At 41.7% G+C, this 14,332-nt stretch overlaps 1 pseudogene; it reads left to right on the forward strand.

Annotated features, from left to right (window-relative positions):
* Window positions 1-545: 545 nt before the first annotated feature.
* On the forward strand, window positions 546-13,241 carry LOC114197294 (annexin A2 pseudogene; annotated as a pseudogene).
* Window positions 13,242-14,332: the final 1,091 nt, after the last annotated feature.

Raw genomic sequence — 14,332 nt, forward strand, 5'->3', positions numbered from 1 at the left:
GAAGAGCTGGAAATCATGAAGGACTCTCCTGCCTCCCTGCCAAGTCCCGGGTGGAGCCATGTTCTGGAGGCATCAGTTCAGTTCTGTGTAATTGAGAGGAATTCAATGTAGGAAAAGAATCTCAGTATCCAGGGGTCATCAGTTCATTCAGAAGCATATTTTGAGGGCCTACCTCATGCAAGACACCAAGCTAGTCATTGGGTTACAAGTGTGAAGAAGACATGGTCTCTGCCCTCAAGGAGTTCATAATCTAATGCAGGGTGTAGACATGCAACAACCACCTGGAATATGAGGTAATGATTCTAATCCAGGTGTTCCCAAATTGCTGTGGAATGACAGATGAGGGAGTAACCCATTCTTCTCAGGAAGATCATGGACCATCTCTCAAGAGGTACCACAGAAGCAGGGCCTTGTTTGCTAGATTCTTCCATTCCTGTGTTTTCAGTGCTTTGCACAATGCTGAACACGAAGAAGTATTCAGTAAATTATCTGTTGATCATGCGTTCTAGGGCAGGGGGAATATCTTGAGGAGGGAAGTGATTCTAATGGTGTTGGTAACTATTGGTAGCCTAGACTGTCAATGGAATGGGAGTGTGGGAGATGTGCAGGTAAGGCCACATGAGAAAGGTCTCAAATGCCATGCTAAGGAATTTGGAGATTATCTGGTACTTCAGAGTGGAACAGGACTTGAAAAACTTTTTTAAAAGATTTTTATTTATTTTAGAGAGAGACAGCACAAGTGGGGGGTGGGGGAGAGGGAGAGGGATAAGCAGACTCCACGCTGAGTGTAGAGCCTGATGAGGGGCTCACAACACTGAGATCATGACTGGAGCCAAAATCAAGGGTCAGATACTCAACCGACTGAGCTACCCAGGTGCCCATTGAAATATATATATAATTTATTTAGTTATTTATTATTTATTTGACAGAGAGAAACACAGTGAGAGAGGGAACACAAGCAGGGGGAGTGGGAGAGGGAGAAGCAGGCTTCCTGCCGAGCAGGGAGCCCGATGCGGGGCTTGATCCCAGGACCTTGGGACCCGTGCCGAAGGCAGATGCTTAACGACTGAGCCACCCAATTGCCCCGAAAAAAATTTTTTTAAGATTTATTTATTTATTTTTAGAGAGAGAAGGAGAGAGAGGGGAGGGGCAGAGGGAAAGGGAGAGAGAGAATCCCAAGCAGACTCCCCGCTGAGCATGGGGCCTGATGCAGAGCTTGATCTCACAACATTGAGGTCATGACCTGAGCTGAAACCAAGAGTCACATGCTTAACTGACTAAGCCACCCAGGTGCCTTAGGACTTGAAATGTTTTTGAAATTAAATTAAACTAAAATCTTTTGAATAAATATATTCTCATGATTCAAAATTTAAAAGGCATAAAAGGATATACAGAGATGTATTTCACTCCTATCCCTATCACTGCTGAGTTTTACTTACCCAAAGGCAATCAGTCATACTGTTTTATCTGTAACCTTCCAGAGATAGTCTATGGACATCCAAGCAAATACTTACATGTAAATATTTTACCATTTTCCCCTACAAATTATGGCATATATAATTTTCTGGAACTTACTTTTCTTACTTGATAACACCTTTTGGAGATTGTACTAGCATGTAAAAAATGTCTTCATTCCTTTTTATCCTGGTTAGTATTCCATCATGTGGGTGTACCATAATTTATTTAACCAGTCCTCTATTAATGGACTCAAAGATTTTTAAAGCAGATAGTGCAGGATCATATTTCTGTTCAGGAAAACTAACTCTAAAAGCAATATGAATAGGGTGCCTGGGTGGCTCAGATGGTTAAGCATCTGCCTTCGGCTCAGGTCATGATCCCAGGGTCCTGGGATCGAGTCCCGCATTGGGTTCCCTGCTCGGCAGGGTGCCTGCTTCTCCCTCTGCCTCTCTCTCTCTCTCTCTCTGTCTCTTATGAATAAATAAATAAAATCTTTAAAAAATATAAAAAAATAAAAGCAATATGAATATTGGGCTGAAATGGGAGAGGCTATAGATGAGGCCCTGGTGGTCAGTCTGGAGGGCATGGAAAATATAAGATTTAGGAGGAATGTCCTATTGATGCATCAGTGTGGGGGTGGGGGGCACAGCAGGTGTGAGTTTAGCTGGGGTTGAGGGGCAGAGGCACCAGAGAAAGTAGACATTGGGTATGTGGGAGTCTGAGGTAAGATGGCTGGCAGCAGCTAGCAGCCCTGTAGGCACTGGACTGGGGAGACTGGCAAGAACAACAGCAAGACCTAATTCATGAGGGCCTAAAGCACATGAAATTAGGCAGAACCCCAATTACTATAGCCAGGGTACAAGGATCAGAGCATGATTAGTGGCAGTGGAAATGTGATGTGGGTGTAGAGACACTTATCCCTAAATAATTCCTGCCTAAGGTCAGAACCTGTCCCAGTTGACTGGGGGCAAGGAGTGGAGTGTCCTTTCATTTTGTTCTGCTTTCTCTGCTTTGACAGAGCCCCCCCCTCCCCCCACCGCCCCATCACTCCTTGTAGGAATCCTCACACTGGATTGTGGTTTTCTGGTCCCCTCTTTTCTTGCCTTTTGGTAGTTTACCATTTTCTCATCCATCATCTTCTACTATCTTTCACTCCGGCCATTCCCAGGACTGTGCCACACATTTTATCCCTAATCTTCAAGATTATTGATCCAGCTTTGCCAGGACTCTGTCTATGCCACGCCGCTCTCACCCAGCTTTGATAGGATTAGTCTGGAGGCCTGAGATAAGTGGAGAGAGGAGGATTATAGAGTTTAGTTGCTAACCTAATGATGACTGTTTTAATTGTGTGACCTTATGTACTTGTATGTGTTTCCAGTAAGAGGGGATCTAAGAATGTGAATGTCTTTTTCAAGGGCTTTTCCTTTAAAGTTTATTTTCCTGGAGACCTCAGGAAGAATGATGCAGTGGGCACAGTGTGATCTGGGTCCTGCCCCATCCTTCCTTCCTTCCTTCCTTCCTCCCTTCTTTCCTTCTTCCATTCCCTTCCCTTCCCTTCCCTTCCCTTTCCCCTTCCCCTTTCTTCCTTCCTTCCTTCCTCCCTCCCTCCCTCCCTTCCTTCCTTCCCTCAAGATTTTATTTATTTGAGAGAGAGAGCCTGAGAGAGAGCATGAGCAGGGGGAGGGGCAGGGGCAGAGGGAGAAGAAAGCTCCCCACTGAGCAGGAAGCCTGATGTGGGGCTCAACTCCAGGACCCTGAGATCATGACCTGAGCTGAAGGCAGATGCTTAACTGATTGAGCCATCCAGGCACCTATCCCCATCCCCTTTCTAAACTTCAAAAATCACCATAGATTTCCATGTCTCTTAGAGCATAGCTTCAGGGAAATTGTGACTTCTGAGTTGAGTTCCTCCAAGTAGTGTGTTGCTTTTAATCTGATTTTCTCTGTATTTCCAGATGCTGTGAATGAAGACCTTACTGGAAAAGCATAGCAAAAGAGCCAAGAACATGGTAAGGAGAAAAGAGTAGAGAAATGGGATGAGGGTGGGGGATGACTATGCTACTAAATGGTTAAAAACCCAAAATTGCATTTGTTCCTTCTTTTTGTCCCTGACTTCAGGTGTCCTATATAATGTGTTCTCCCTCCTCCAAGTGAAACGTGATCTGCTATATCAAGTCACATTGTAAATATTTAGCGAGACTTCATTTTGGGGGCACAGTTGGGTATCTGGCTGGGGTTGTGCGGTCCTATGTATAGGAACTTTTTAGCAGGAGAATGTGTGTCTGTAGGCCCTGGCCCCTGGGAGTCCAGCTCTAGCCAGCACCTGCAGCCTGCTCTGCTCCATGAGTGCTAATCTTCCTTTCTTTCTGCTTTTGGTCTCCAGTTATTCTCTCCTTCTTTTCTTTCAAGACCCTCAGAGGTCAGGGTCCCCAAACCTAATTCGCAAGTGCTTTTTGTCTTTCTTAGCTATCCTACCATCCTGGAGGGTTCCCTCTCATTCCTAAGATTATTTCACGATCTTGCTGGGTTAACTTTATTTTGTGCCTCAAACCTTTTGGCATCTTGAGGTTCTCAGCATTCAGGGCAATGACATTTAATCTTGCCAAGTGGGACTGAAGGCAGAATTAGAAAGTAATTATCAAGGAGTTCTCAAATGGCTACAGGATGTCTAGGAGAGGGTAGCATGGGAAGAATACAAGCTGGCCTTTGGTAGGGATGGCCAGTTGGATAGGGAGAACAGGGAAGAGGAGCAGGGGATTCTACTTTTTGACCTGCTGTCTATATCCTAATCTATTTGCTTCTGAGAGACTTTTATTGTGTGTGTGTATATATGTATATATATATACACACACACACATATATATATTCAAACATACATATGCATATATACAGAAAGGTACACAAATCATCAAGTGTACAAACTGATGAATTTTCTCAAAGTGAACTATCCATGCAACTGACACTCTAAGAAATAGAACATTACCAGCACCCCCAAAAAGCCCCCAGTTATGTCTCCTTCCAGGCACTCCTGACTCCCCAAAAGAGTAACCATCATGCTAACTCCTAACACCATAGATTAATTTGACCTATTTTTATACGTAGCCATTTTTGTTCATTTTCATTGTTCTATCTTATGCATTGTATGAATGTATTACAAATCACATATTCTCTTTATTGTTGGGTATTTGGGTAGCTTCCAGTTTTGTTTTCTTTTGTTTTGCTTCTCATTCCCCCTCACTGGAAGTTTATTTTTATTTATTATTTTATTTTATTATGTAATGTTAGTCACCATACATCATTAGTTTTTCCTTTCTTTTTTTTATTATTATGTTATGTTAATCACCATACATTACACCATTATTTTTTGATGTACTGTTCCATGATTCATTGTTTGCATATAACACCCAGTGCTCCATGCAGAACGTGCCCTCTTTAATACCCATCACCAGGCTAACCCATCCCCCCACACCCCTCTCCTCTAGAACCCTCAGTTTGTTTCTCCGAGTCCATAGTCACTCATGGTTCGTCTCCCCCTCCAATTTCCCCCCCTTAATTTTTCCCCTCCTGCTATCTTCTTCTTCGTCTTTTTTTTAAAACATATAATGTATTATTTGTTTCAGAGGTACAGGTCTGTGATTCAACAGTCTTACACAATTCACAGTGCTCACCATAGCACACACCCTCCCCAATGTCTATCACCTAGCCACCCCATCCCTCCCACCCCCCACCACTCCAGCAACCCTCAGTTTGTTTCCTGAGATTAAGAATTCCTCATATCAATGAGGTCATATGATACATGTCTTTCTCTGGTTGACTTATTGAGCTCAGCATAATACCCTCCAGTTCCATCCACGTCCTTGCAAATGGCAAGATTTCATTCTTTTAACGGCTGCATAATATTCCATTGTATATATACACCACATCTTCCTTATTCATTCAGCTGTTGATGCACATCTTAGGTCTTTCCACAGTTTGGCTATTGTGGACACTGCTGCTATAAACACTGAGTTCCACGTACCCCTTCGGATGCCTACATTACTATCTTTGGGGTAAATATCCAGTAGTGCATTTGCTGGATCTTATGGTAGCTCGATTTGCAACTTTTTGAGGAACCTCCATACTGTTTTCCAGAGTGGCTGCACCAGCTTGCATTCCCACCAACAGTGTAGGAGGGTTCCCCTTTCTCCGCATCCCCGCCAACAACTGTGGTTGCCTGACTTGTTAATTTTAGCCATTCTGACTGGTGTGAGGTGGTATCTCATTGAGGTATTGATTTGGATTTCCCTGATGCCAAGCGATGTTGAACACTTTCTCATGTGTCTGTTGGCCATTTGGATGTCTTCTTTGAAAAACGTCTGTCCATGTCTTCTGCCCATTTCTTGATTGGATCATTTGTTCTTTGGGTGTTGAGTTTGATAAGTTCCTTATAGATTTTGGATACTAGCCCTTTATCTGATATGTCATTTGCAAATATCTTCTCCCATTCTGTTGGTTGTCTTTTGGTTTTGTTGACTGTTTCTTTTGCTGTGCAAAAGCTTTTTGTCTTGATGAAGTCCCAATAGTTCATTTTTGCCCTCCCTTCCTTTGCCTTTGGCGATGTTTCTAGGAAGAAGTTGCAGCAGCTGAGGTCGAGAGATTGCTGCCTGTGTTCTCCTTTAGGATTTTGATGGACTGCTATCTCACATTTAGGTCTTTCAACCATTTTGAGTCTGTTTTTGTGTGTGGTGTAAGGAAATGGTCCAGTTTCATTCTTCTGCATGTGGCTGTCCAATTTTCCCAACACCATTTGTTGAAGAAACTGTCTTTTTTCCATTGGACATTCTTTCCTGTTTTGTCAAAGATTAGTTCACCATAGAGTTGAAGGTCCATTTCCAGGCTCTCTATTCTGTTGCATTGATCTATGTGTCTGTTTTTGTGCCAGTACCATACTGTCTTGATGATGACAGCTTTGTAATAGAGCTTGAAGTCCGGAATTGTGACGCCGCCAGCATTGCTTTTCCTTTTCAATATTCCTCTGGCTATTCGGGGTCTTTTCTGGTTCCATACAAATTTTAGGATTCTTTGTTCCATTTCTTTGAAAAAAGTGGATCGTATTTTGATAGGGATTGCATTGAATGTGTAGACTGCTCTAGGTAGCATTGACATCTTCACAATATTTCTTCCTCCAATCCATGAGCATGGAACGTTTTTACATGTCTTCGTGTCTTCCTCAATTTCTTTCATGAGTATTTTATAGTTTTCTGAATACAGATTCTTTGCCTCTTTGGTTAGATGTATTCCTAGGTATTTTATGGTTTTCGATACAGTTGTAAATGGGATCGACTCCTTAATTTCTCTTTCTTCTATCTTGTGGTTGGTGTATAGGAACGCCACTGATTTCTGTGCATTGATTTTATATCCCGTCACTCATATTCCTGTATGAGTTCTAGCAGTATTGGGGTGGAGTCGTTTGGGTTTTCCACATACAGTATCATATCATCTGCAAAGAGTGAGAGTTTGACTTCTTCTTTGCCGATTTGGATGCCTTTGATTTCTTTTTGTTGTCTGATTGCTGTGGCTAGGACTTCTAATACTAGGTTGAATAGCAGTGGTGAGAGTGGACATCCCTGCCGTGTTCCTGACCTTAGGGGGAAAGGTCTCAGTTTTTCCCCATTGAGAATGATATTTGTTATGGGTTTTTCATAGATGGCTTTTATGATATTGAGGTATGTACCCTCTAACCCTATACTCTGAAGAGTTTTGATCAAGAAAGGATGCTGTACTTTGTCAAATGGTTTTTCTGCATCTATTGAGAGGATCATATGGTTCTTGTTCTTTCTTTTGTTAATGTATTGTATCACATTGACTGTTTTGCAGATGCTGAATCAACCATGCAACCCAGCGATAAATCCTACTTGGTCGTGGTGAATAATCCTTTTAATGTACTGTTGGATACTATTGCTAGTATTTTGGTGAGAAGTTTTGCATCTATGTTCATCAAGGATATTGGTCTGTAGTTCTCCTTTTTGATGGGGTCTTTGACTGGTTTGGGGATCAAGGAAATGGTGGCCTCATAAAACGAGTTTGGAAGTTTTCCTTCCATTTCTATTTTTTGGAATAGTTTCAGAAGAATAGGTATTAATTCTTCTTTAAATGTTTGGTAGAATTTCCCTGGGAAGCCATCTGGTCCTGGGCTCTGGTTTGTTGGGAGATTTCTGATTACTGTTTCAATTTCCTTAGTGGTTATAGGTCTGTTCAGGTTTTCTATTTCTTGCTGGTTCAGTTTTGGTAGTTGATACATCTCTAGGATTGCATCCATTTCTTCCAGGTTATCTAATTTGCTGGCATATAATTGCTCACAATATGTTCTTATAATTGTTTGTATTTCTTTGGTGTTGGTTGTGATCTCTCCTCTTTCATTCATGATTTTATTTATTTGGTCCTTTTTCTTTTCGTTTTCATAAGTCTGGCCAGGGGTTTATCAATCTTGTTAATTCTTTCAAAGAACCAGCCCCTAGTTTCGTTGATCTGTTCTACTGTTCTTTTGGTTTCTATTTCATTGATTTCTGCTCTCATTTTTATTATTTCGCTTCTCCTGCTGGGTTTAGGCTTTATTTGCTGTTCTTTCTCTAGCTCCTTTAGGTGTAGGGTTAGGTTGTGTATTTGAGACCTTTCTTGTTTCTTGAGAAAGTCCTGTATTCCTATATACTTTATTCTTAGGACTGCCTTTGCTGCATCCCAAAGATTTTGAGCAGTTGTGTTTTCATTTTCATTTGTTTCCATGAATTCTTTAAATTCTTCTTTAATTTCCTGGTTGACCCATTCATTCTTTAGTAGGATGCTCTTTAGCCTCCATGTATTTGAGTTCTTTCCGACTTTCCTCTTGTGACTGAGTTCTAGTTTCAAAGCATTGTGTTCCAAAAATACACAGGGAATGATCCCAGTCTTTTGGTACCAGTTGAGACCTGATTTGTGACCTAGGATGTGATCTATTCTGGAGAACGTTCCACGGACACTAGAGAAGAATGTGTATTCTGCTGTTTGGGATGGAATGTTCTGAATATATCTGTGAAGTCCATTTGGTCCAGTGTGTCATTTAAAGTCTTTATTTCCTTGTTGATCTTTTGCTTAGATGATCTGTCCACTTCCGTGTGGGGGGTGTTAAAGTCCCCCACTGTTATTGTATTGTTGTCGATGTGTTTCTTTGCTTTTGTTATTAATTGCCTTATATAATTGGCTGCTCCCATGTTAGGGGCATAGATATTTACAACTGTTAGATCTTCTTGTTGGATAGACCCTTTAAGGAGGATAGAGTGTCCTTCCTCATCTCTTATTACAGTCTTTGGTTTAAAATCTCATTTGTCTGATATAAGGATTGCCACCCCAGTTTTCTTTTGGTGTCCATTAGCATGGTAAATGGTTTTCCACCCCCTCGCTTTCAATCTGGGGGTGTCTTTGGGTCTAAAATGAGTCTCTTGCAGACAGCATATTGATGGGTCTTGTTTTTTAATCCAATCTGATAGCCTGTGTCTTTTGACTGGGGCAGTTAGCCCATTTACATTCAGGGTAACTATTGAAAGATAGGAATTTAGTGCCATTGTATTGTCTGTAAGGTGACTGTTACTGTATATAGTCTGTGTTCCTTTCTGGTCTATATTACTTTTAGGCTCTCTCTTTGCTTAGAGGACCCCTTTCAATATTTCTTGTAGGGCTGGTTTCGTGTTTGCAAATTCCTTTAGTTTTTGTTTGTCCTGGAAGCTTTTTATCTCTCCTTCTAGTTTCAATGACAGCCTAGCTGGATACAGTATTCTTGGCTGCATATTTTTCTCATTTAGTGCTCTGAATATATCATGCCAGTCTTTTCTGGCCTGCCAGGTCTCTGTGGATAGGTCTGTTGCCAATCTAATATTTCTACCATTGTAGGTTACAGATCTCTTCTCCTGAGCTGCTTTCAGGATTTTCTCTTTGTCTCTGAGACTCGTAAGTTTTACTTTTAGATGTCGGGATGTTGACCAATTTTTCTTGATATTGAGAGGGGTTCTCTGTGCCTCCTGGATTTTGCTGCCTGTTTCCTTCCCCAAATTAGGGAAGTTCTCTGCTATAATTTGCTCCAATATACCTTCTGCCCCCCTCTCTCTCTTTCTTCTTCTTCTGGGATCCCAATTATTCTAATGTTTCATCTTACGGTATCGCTTATCTCTCAAATTCTGTCCTCATGATCCAGTAGTTGTTTATCTCTCTTTTTCTCAGCTTCTTTATTTTCCATCATTTGGTCTTCTGTATCACTAATTCTCTCTTCTGCCTCATTTGTCCTAGAAGTTAGAGTCTCCATTTTTTATTGCACCTCATTAATAGCCTTTTTGATTTTGACTTGATTTTAGTTTTCATTTCTCCAGAAAGGGTTTCTCTAATATCTTCCATGCTTTTTTCAAGCTCAGCTAGTATCTTTAAAATCGTCATTCTGAACTCTAGTTCTGATATCTGATATCTGATATCTTACTAACGTCCATATTAATTAGGTCCCTGGCAGTCAGTACTGCCTCTTGTTCTTTTTATTGAGATGAGTTTTTCCATCTTGTCATTTTGTCCTGAGTACAATAGATGAATGAGAGAACAAAATGCTAACAGGGTAACAACAACCCCAGAAAAATATACACTAAACACATCAAAAGAGACCTAAAACTGGGGGAAAAGAAAGGGAAAGAAAGAAAAAAGAGAAAAAAAAGGAAAAGATAAAAACAGACAAACAAAAAAGAACAGAATATGATCAAATATGATCAGGCTGGTGCATAGATCAGTGCCACACTCTAGATTTTGGGCGTATTTTGGTCTGTTAGAAGAAAGTGCCTCCCAAAATTTTAAAGAAAGAAAAACTTATATGTACAAAAATAAGGGTAAATACGATGAAGGGATGGAATATGAATGTAAAGATGAAAATTATAAAAAATTTTATAAAAGGAATTAATAAGATAAGAAGTTGGTTGAAAAAAGAAAGAAGATTTTTAAAAAAGAAAGAAAAGGTTGAGAATATGATCAGGCAGGAGACTAGAACAAAGCCATACACTAGAGATTCAGGGTATATTTTGGTCTGTTAGAAGAAACTGTATCCCAAAATTTTAAAGAGAACAACTTATATATATATACCAAAAATAAGTTTAACTACTATGAAGGGATAGAATATGACTCTAAAAATGAAAACTAAAAAAGATTTTTTAAAAAGTGATTGATAAGATGTTGGTTGAAAAAGGGAAAAAGAAAAATTCAAAAAAAAAAAGAAAGTAAAAAAAAATTAACTTTGAAAGCCTAAAGAATCATGGGGAAAAAAGCCATGAATTCTATGTGCTGTATTCCCCTAGAGCTGGAGTTCTGCCATTCTCATTGATCGGTAAACTTGGGCTTGGCTGGCTGTTCTCGCTGACCTTCTGGGGGAGGGGCCTGTTGCCATGGTTCTCAGATGTTTTTGACAGAGGCGGAATTGCCCCCACCCTTGCAGGGTCAGGCTGAGTAATCTGCTCAGGTTTGCTCTTGGGAGCTTTTTTTTCCCTGCAAGCTTTCCCTTCAGCTTTGGAGGATGAGTGAAAATGGCAGCCTCCCAATCTCCACCCTGGAGGAGCTGATAACTCGGGGCCCCACTCCTCAGTGAGCCCCCAGAGAAAAGCAGTTGATCACTCCCGTCTCCCCTGTCTCCGGCCGCACTTTGTGCTCACCTGGCCTGTGACCGAGCATTTCTATCTCTGGCACATGACCCTGTGTGGAGTCTCCAAACTCAGCAGATTCCTGCGGTGCACTCCTGTGCCACTCCTCCCAGGGGAGGAAGGGGAGTCTCCCCAGATCTGCTGATTGTTGGGTCCCTGCTGGAAGAGCAGTGGCCCAACTGTGCCGTGGATCACAGTTTATGGCAACCCCGAGCTGAGAGCCCACTCCTCAGCTGCGTCTCTGCAGCCAGCTTCCCTGCTCCAATACCTGGGAGCTCTGCCGCACTCAGGCACCCCCAGTCTTTCTGTGACCCCGAGGGTCCTGAGACCACACTGTCCTGCGAGGGTTCCATCCCCCGCTTACCCACTGGAGCAATGTCCCTCAGTGGAGCGGACTTCGAAAAGTTCTAATTTTGTGCTCCACGGCTCTATCACTTGCCAGAAGCGGCCGACGGAGGCTCCCTCCCCCACCGTCTATCCTCCTGAATATCATCTCGGATTCACTTCTCCGCATGTCCTACCTTCCAGAAAGTGGTCGCTTTTCTGCTCAGAGAGTTGCTGCTATTCTTTTCTTCAATCTCCTGTTGAGTTCATAGGCGTTCAGAATGGTTTGATCCCTATCTAGCTGAATTCCCGGGACCAGACAAAATTTAGGTCTCCTACTCCTCTGCCATCTTGCTCCTCTAATCCTATTTATTTATTTTTAATTTTATTTTATTATGTTATGTTAATCACCATACATCATTAGTTTTTGACGTAGTGTTCCATGATTCATTGTTTGCATATAACACCCAGTGCTCCATTCAGTAAGTGCCCTCTTTAATACCCATCACCAGGCTAACCCATCCCCCACCCCCCTCCCCTCTAGAACCCTCAGTTTGTTTCTCCGAGTCCATAGTCACTTGTGGTTCGTCTCCCCCTCCGATTACCCCCCTTCATTTTTCCCTTCCTGCTATCCTTTTTTTTTTTTTTAACATATAATGTATTATTTGTTTCAGAGGTACTGGGTATTCTCTTTTAAACTCTTCATCTCTTAGCTCCACGACTGGGGACACTCACAGCTTGGCCTACCTTCTTTCAAAATACCTACTATTCACAAAATTCTCTGCAAGCTCAGCTTAGAGGGTGATCACTCCATGCCCCTAAGTGCATATGGATCAGTCAAAGCATACACCAATTTTGCTGCAGAGCATGATGCTCTGAACATTGAAATGGCCATCAAGACCACAGGTGTGAATGAGGTCACTACTGTTGACATTTTGACCAACACAGCAATGAACAGAGACAGTATATTGCCTTCACCTATGAACTATGGACCAAAAGGACTTTGGACCAAAAGGAACTTGCATCAGCACTGAAGTCAGCCTTGTCTGGAAACCTGGGGACCATGATTTGGGGCCTATTGAAAACACCTGCTCAGTATGATGCTTCTGAGCTGAAAGCCTCCATGAAGGGGCTGGGGACTGATGAGGACTCCCTCATTGAGACCATCTACTCAAGGACCAACCAGGAGCTTCAGGAAATTAACAGAGTCTACAAGGAAATGTACAAGACTGATCTGGAGAAGGACATCTTTTCTGACACATCTGGTGACTTCTGCAAGCTGATGGTTGCCCTTGCAAAGGGTAGAAGAACAGAGAATGGCTGTCACTGATTATGAACTGATTGACCAGGACACCCAGAAGCTCTATGATGGAGTGAAGAGGAAAGGAACTGATGTGCCCAAGTAGATTAGCATCATGACCAAGCAAAGTGTGTGTCATCTCCAGAAAGTATTTGAAAGGTACAAGAGCTACAGCCCATATAACATACTGAAGAGCATCAAGAAGGAGGTCAAAAGAGACCTGGAAAATGCTTTCCTGAACCTGGTCCAGTGCATTCAGAACAAGCCCCTCTATTTTGCTGACCAAATGTATGACTCCATGAAGGGCAAGGGGACTCACAATAAAGTCCTGATTGAATCATGTTCTGTCCCAGGAAGTGGACATGTTGCAAATTAGGTCTGATTTCAACGGAAAGTATGGCAAGTGACTATACTACTGCATCCAGCAAGACACCACAGGCAACTACCAGAAAGTGCTGATGTACCTGTGTGGTGAGGATGACTGAAGCCCAGGACAGCATGAGCATCCAGGAGTGGTGCTCCTTTGTTTCCAGCTAACAGTTATAGAAAATAGCTTGTGACTAGCAGTCCCCTTGTGCCCGTCCCTGTGAGGATGACATTAGCACTGCCCCCTCCCCATCCTTATTTCAGTTGCCTAAGCATTACCTGCCTCTCATGTCTAGTCTCTCCTTTTAGCCAAAGAAATGAACGTTCCAAGGAGTTGGAAGTGAAATCTATATGTAAAACACTTTGCCTCTTCTGTACTGTGTCATAAACAAATGAATAAACTGAATTTTTACTTTATAAACAAACAAACCAAAAAACCTCTTCATCTCTCTTGGATTTCAGATCTCTCTTGCATGGACCTGTTCTACCACTCTCAGTTCAAGGATCACTGCTATTGAGCAAATATACATCAAGGATCTGTTAAGTCAATATGGAAGACACAAGACAGTTTAAGGGATGATAGATGTACACAAGGAACCAGTGATTGCAAAAAGACCCTTCTCTGAAATTTATTTTACATAGGACTAATGTCAGTTTAAATGTGTAATTTAGGAAACAAAACAAATGAGCGAAGGAAAAAAAGAGAGAGAGACAAACCAACAGACTCTTAACTATAGAGAACAAACTGATGTTTACCAGGGGGAAGGTGGGTGGGGGGGATGGGTTAAAGAGGTGATGGGGATTAAAGAGTACACTCATCATGATAAAAATAAGATAAAATAAAATAAATAAAATTGGAAGTTGCTAACACAAGCAGAAATAAATGCTTGGAAAGGCTGGGAAATAAACAGTAAAGAAAGGTGGAGATTCGATAGATCAGAATATGATTATAAATAAATCAGACCATCTCATGAAAGGTGGCTCCTCCTGAGCATGTCTCTTCAGCTGACTGCTATAATATAATTACTCTCTTGACCTCCAGTATCCTGCCAGATCCACTGGTCCATATCCTACTTGTACCTTTGGTAAACTGGGTAAGAAGGAATTCATCCAACTACTCCTATTCAGTGTAAACCAAGTAGAAATCTAGAAATGTGCTCTAAGGCATAACACTACTAGATGCTTAGATAATTTTTCTTTATTTTAGGTC

Source organism: Eumetopias jubatus, unplaced genomic scaffold (assembly GCF_037043125.1).
Source record: "Eumetopias jubatus isolate StellerSeaLion01/CBP00866 unplaced genomic scaffold, mEumJub1_p1.0 scaffold_4, whole genome shotgun sequence".
Taxonomy (NCBI): domain Eukaryota; kingdom Metazoa; phylum Chordata; class Mammalia; order Carnivora; family Otariidae; genus Eumetopias; species Eumetopias jubatus.